General features: G+C 42.9%; 1 long non-coding RNA gene across 1 annotated transcript; it reads left to right on the top strand.

Moving 5' to 3' along the window:
• The first annotated feature begins 2,511 nt into the window (after nucleotides 1–2,511).
• LOC116986085 lies at nucleotides 2,512–3,156 on the top strand. Its single transcript, XR_004415402.1, has 2 exons — nucleotides 2,512–2,555; nucleotides 3,071–3,156. It is a non-coding gene; the product is annotated as an uncharacterized LOC116986085 (long non-coding RNA).
• The last annotated feature ends 3,263 nt before the right edge of the window (nucleotides 3,157–6,419 follow it).

A 6,419-nucleotide genomic window follows, 5' to 3' on the forward strand; every position in this document is an offset into this window, starting at 1 on the left:
TGTACTTCCTCTATGGCAAGAATGTCTTTCCTCAGATTTGGCGACCAAAACTGTACGCAATACTCCAGGTGTGACTACCCTCTGACTGAAGAAGTTCCTCCTCACCTCCTTCCTAAAAGAGCGCCCTTCAATTCTGAGGCTATGGCCTCTGGTCCGAGACTCCCCCACCAGTGGAAACATCCTTTTCACATCCACTCTATATCTACGCCTGTTCCTTATCTTCTCGGTTGTAATGGCTGAGACGTCAGCAAGAGCAAGCTGTTTATTGTGCATCTTGAACATATTTCATATCAAGAAATTGTGAACAGCAATACATAGAGATCAAAATGGTTGTGAGTTACTAATGTAATCACCAGCATCGCACATTGCATGATAAATCACATGAAATTCATACAATCTGATGATCAGTCAACCCTGCAGAATGTAATCATCTATTCCAGAATTGCTAATAAATATATATCCATATATGTAGATATGTTTAATGAGAAAAACTTCTCAGAAAGTATCATATCTCTTGGGTGAATCAAAATGGAGCAGCACTTCACAGCACGGCAGGTGGCGAGTTGTAAGGAATTAATTACTTTCAGATAGAAGAAAATGAAACTCATAAGAAAATGACTTTGCATTTTGGCATTGTTGCTTATCTGGAAGTAAATCTCACAAGTCGTACTGGAGCAAATATATTTCCCCTACATAGAGCAATGAGAAATATCAAGAATTCCCAAAAATAATCTATCTGCAAACATTGCATTCGCTCCTGGCGTTGTATTGAAGAAGGGGTTACTTTTTTTAGAGGAGGGGAACCGATGGAGACAGGAGAAGGGGGTCATCACTGGATGGTGAGGACTCCTTCCCTTAGAAGGAGGCACGGAGACGGAGGCGACGGAAGAACAAGGGTCTCGGCCCGAGACGTCACCCGTTCCTTCTCTCCTGAGTTACTCCAGCATTTTGTGTCCATTTTTGTTGTATTGAAGACCTGTGTTCAAGTATGTGCCTCTAGCCAAGCTGCTCCTGTACAGGCATCTAGCCAACTATGTGGGAAATTGCTCATAAAAATCAGGAAAATCCAATTACTGTCCAATCAGTCCACTCTCAATCACCAGAATAGCAATGGGGGGGGGGGGGGATATTGACGACTGTTCCATCAAGCAGCACTTACTCACAAATATTTACTCACTCATTCTCAATTTGCCAAGACTACTCAGAATCAGATCTCATAACAGCAAATGGACCATGGAACATAGAACAGTACAGAACAGGAACAGATTCTTCGGCCCACAATGTCTGCGACAAACATGATGCCAAGTTAAACCAGCCTCCTCTGCCTCCATGTGATCTATATCCCTGCATTCTCTGCATATCCATGTGCGCCTTCATAACATTGAAGAGACGTTGGGACAGGTACATGGATAGGAGGCATTAGAGGGTTATGGGCCAAGTGTGGGCAGGTGGGATTGGTGTAGTTGGTCGGCATGGGCAAGTTGGGCTGAAGGGCCTGTTTCCACACTGTATGTCTCTATGACTCTATGACTCTATAAGCTTGGTAACATCCAACATTAAGCAACATAAGCAAAGTATGATAGACACAAAAAAGCTGGAGTAACTCAGTGGGACAGGCAGCATCTCTGGAGAGAAGGAATGGGTGACGTTTCGGGCCGAGACCCTTCCAAGACCTCAGTTATCAGACCTATTAGACCTCAGTTATCCCTCTCAGTCTAAAGAAAGGTCTCGACCTGAAAGGCCACCCATTCCTTCTCTCCAGAGATGCTGCCTGTCCCGCTGAGTTACTCCAGTTTTTTGCGTCAATTTTCAGTTCAAACCAGCATCTGCAGTTTCTTGCTACTCATAAGCAATGTATGAGATCGATTGGCCTTGAGTTCCAAAATGTTATCATAATTCACATTTTGCATACGGCATGTTTACCTTTCTTTGGGAGTCAGTTTGGTGACTGAATTTCTGTGTGGAAGTGGGTACTCACCATCATTAATTGAAAAGAGAAACTATTTAAATGATAAAGTGGGTAAGGGTGGACGGCACTATCAACTGTAGATTTATCTTTCTCTACAGTATGTGAATGATGTGACATTCAGTTGAAAATCATTCCCCCTTCAGTTTGTAGCCTGGCAGACAGATTGTCGTTCTTATCTGTATTATCTGCAGACAAGAAAGCTTTTTTTCTAGATCAATAGACATTTGTGAAGAATCTTGTGAATTGACCTATAATGTCGGGAAGTTCACAAATAATTATCCCACGAACATCTCTCAGCTTAATTGATTCAGTAATTGAAGTTCACGGTTGCAGACTTGCCAGGTTAATTTTTAAGTTATGACTATTTCCCAAGTTGTTTGTACCCTGTTAAAGAAAACCGCATTAGTAAGCCTTTTAAATTACAATAGTCAAAGCTCTGTTGATCCCTCCCTGGAGATATGATGTATTCAACATCCACCACATTTCAGTTGAACCAGTGAGTCATTATGACGATAGACACGAAAAGCTGGAGTCACTTAGCGGGTCAGGCAGCATCTCTGGAGAAAAGGAATAGGTGATGTTTCGGGTCATAGAGTCTTATGCCCCTGTCCCACTTAGGAAACCTGAACGGAAACCTCTGGAGACTTTGCGCCCCACCCAAGGTTTCCATGCGGTTCCCGGAGGTTTTTGTCAGTCTCTCTACCTGCTTCCACTACCTGCAACCTCCGGCAACCACCTGCAACCTCCGGGAACCGCACGGAAACCTTGGGTGGGGCGCAAAGTCTCCAGAGGTTTCCGTTCAGGTTTCCTAAGTGGGACAGGGGCATTAAAGCGTGGAAACATGCCCTTCGGCCCAACTTGCCCAGATCGCCCAACATTCCCCATCTACACTAGTCCCACCTGCCTGCATTTGGCCCATATCCCTCTAAACCTGTCCTACCCACACACCTGTCCAAATGTTTCTTAAGTGTTGCGATAGTACCTGCCTCAACTACCTTCTCCGGCAGCTCTTTCCATACACCTACCAACTTTTGCGTGAAAAGGTTATCCCCCTCGGGTTCCCATTAAATCTTCCCTCCCCCCTCACCTTAAACCTATAAGGTCGAGACCCTTCTTCAGACTGAGAGTCAGCGGAAAGGGGAACAAGAGACATAGACGGTACTTAGGACAAATAAATAGAAGATATGTAGTAAACAATGATAATCAAGGGAATGTGGAGCCCACAATGGTCCATTGTTGGCTGTGGGAAATATGAAGCCGTTTACGGTTTTATTATTACCTGATAACTCTCCTTAGCATGGGGAATAGCAGAAACTTTGTCAGTTAAAAAAAGTTATTCATTTATATTGCACTTTCTATATATTACCTTAACCCAAGTAATAACTGGTTAATTTCAAATGAACTATTAAAATATTAAAATAGGTTTAATAACACCAAGAGGTATTCCTTCCTCTGGCTTCACAATTGGCTTTTCCTCTATCCTTATCTCACACCTTCTGCCTTTTCATCTCTGGCCTTTGACCAACCATTTGCCAATCATAAAAAAACCCTCTATTGTAGATAGACACAAAGTGCTGGAGTAACTCAGCGGGTCAGGCAGCGTCTCTGGAGAAAAGGAATAGGTGATGTCTCGGGCTATCTGTAATTGGACTGTATCTTGCACTAAATGTTGTAACCTTTATTTTTACAGCTTGATTGTAATCGTGTATAGTTTTTTTTTTCTTTCGTAGCACGCAACAAAAGCTTTTCATTGTACCTCGGTACATGTGAAAATAATGAACTCAATATAAACATTCATACAATATAAATACATTATTTTGATTCAGCACCAGAATGGAAGGAAACTCATTCACCATTCACTTTTGGTCAATATTAAATTTAATTTTACCAACATTGTCCGACGAGCCTGAATAACACAAAGAATACTGAAGGGTAAAAGCAGATTTCTGTTTTGCAACCATGGAAGCAAATGACACGTTAACATTGAGTTTCCCCTTGTTATATTACCGCATAAAGATGCAAATTAATGAACTAAATTATTGTATAATTTTGGCATTCAGGCAGTTAAACATTATTCAGCATGATTTGGCTCTGATCTTGTAACAACACAATTACTGCCCCTCATTATATTGTCAAAACAGATCTAGGAAAAAAAGCAAGTTACCCGGAATATGTAAATGTTAGGGCTTAATGTACAAAGAACATTGCCTAGAAAATATTGTCATGACTGCAAACATACATTTTTCATAAGGCTGTACTTAAATTGCCACTTGCAAGAATAACTAAAGACATTTTTGAGACCAAAACATAATCTAGCCATTCAACATAATTAAGCATTTTTTGTTTATTGCTTGCCACTGAAATAGGGCTGCAAAGAATGCCCGAGATTAACTAACACAGGAAAAACTCGGCAGGTTGGACATAAAGAAAATCAGAGTTAACTTTGTAGTTTAGTTTAGATTGGAGATGCAACGCAGAAGCTGGCTCTTCAGCCCACTGAGTCCGTGCCGAATAGCCATCGTAGCACCCTAATACTATCCTACGCACTAGAGACAATTTACAATTTTACTGAAGCCAATTAACCTACAAACCTGTCCGTCTTTGGAGTGTGGGAGGAAACTGGAACCCATGTAGAAAACCCAGCAGCGACCAGAAAGATGCTACGACTCTTCGGGCGACTGAGGAGACGACTCACGACCATAGAGGTGACACCCTGGCGACATGTTGCGGGATGAAGCTTGTATGGTCCTGATTAGTTGTCCAAAGAGTCGAACCTTGTTCTAGTCGCCGCTGGATTTTCAACATGTTGAATCGCGTAAGTGGGACAGGCCCATAAGATTACGCATTATGAGCTCATAGAAATCTCTTATAAGTGGTGGAAGGATCATACCGTCTTTCATATCACACCATCATATCACAAGAAACATCATAATACTCTTGACACAAAGGATAGTCTTGCACTGACATCATATGCCACATTATGTTATCGAGTTTTTTACATTGCACAATATGGCAACTTAGAGAAGACTGCGCTGGCGGGAGGGGACGAAGAGCAACTTTTCTCATCCCGAGGAAAGAGGAAATACATCTCCGCAGAAGATAATTTCAGTCAGAGATGCCAAGGATCTGTCAGGAGGGCACGAATTCTGATGAGCACTAGCTTGCCCTCCGCTGAGAGAAACTACGCAAAGTCCCTTGCACAAATAGTTCTGTTATCTCTTGTCATCATCCTTTAATCTTGCCTGACAGAACCTTGAAGGCGTTCAGCGTTTATATCAGATTCATGATGCTTCCTAGATGTTAAGGACCAAAGGGTGGCGCAGTGGTAGAGTTGCTGCCTTACAGTGCCAGAGACCCGGGTTCGATCCTGACTACGGGCGCTGCCTCTACGGAGTTTTGCGTTCTCCCCGCGACTACATAGGTTTTCCCCGAGTGCTCCAGTTTCCTTCTACACTCCATTGATGAACAGGTTTGTGGGTTAATTGGCTTCGGTAAAAATTGTAAATTGTCCCTCATGTGTTGGATAGTGCTTGTGTACGGGATCGCTGGTCGACGAGGACTCGGTGGGCTGAAGGGCCTGCTTTCACACTGTATCGCTAAACTATCTCTAAACTAAACTAAACTAAACCAAAGCCCCAGCTGTAATCAGGCAACTGAATCATCCCACCACAACTAGAGAGCAGTCATTGGTGACCCTTGGACGATCTTTGATCGGACTTTACTGGCTATACCTTGCATTAAACGTTATTCCCTTATCATGTATCTATACACTGCAAATGACCCGATTGTAATCATGTATTGTCTTTCCGCTGACTGGTTAGCATGCAACAAAAGCTTTTCACTGTACCTCGGTACATGTGACAATAAACTGAAGCTATCTTCATTCACAATGTTTAAAGACCTCGGCAGGTCATCCAATATCTCACAATGCAATGAGATGCAATTCTTTCCCTTTCTCAGTCCCTTTCAAATGCACAGCCAGCATTCCTGCCATGCTTCGTGGAGCTGGAAAGCAAGCACTTTTTCTGGCCATCATTCCCCTGCAGTTCCTTGCTCCACTGACTGCTCCGCCATGCCTCCAGTGGCCACTTCAGCAACTACAGGATCTGTTAACTAAATGACTCTAACTCATCCATCAAGACCAATCTGATCTGCTGCCTTGGGGACACAGACGATTTGCTAATTATTGCTAGACTCGGGAGGGTTTGAACTAGATGGTGGAATGGGAAGGGGGAGAGGGAGGGGTCAAGGCAGAGACGAGGTAGATAAGAGTTTAGGGCCAAATACTGTAGTCAAAGAGTCTGGTTTAGTTTAGTTTATTGTCACGTATACCGTGGTTCAGTGACAAGCTCTTGTTGTGCGCTAACCAGTGGGTGAAAAGACAACACATGATTACCATCTGACAATCTGTTTCCCTCTCCACTGTTTCTCAGTCTGAAGAAGGGTCTCA

The sequence above is a fragment of the Amblyraja radiata genome, chromosome 23 (assembly GCF_010909765.2).
Source record: "Amblyraja radiata isolate CabotCenter1 chromosome 23, sAmbRad1.1.pri, whole genome shotgun sequence".
Lineage (NCBI taxonomy): Eukaryota > Metazoa > Chordata > Chondrichthyes > Rajiformes > Rajidae > Amblyraja > Amblyraja radiata.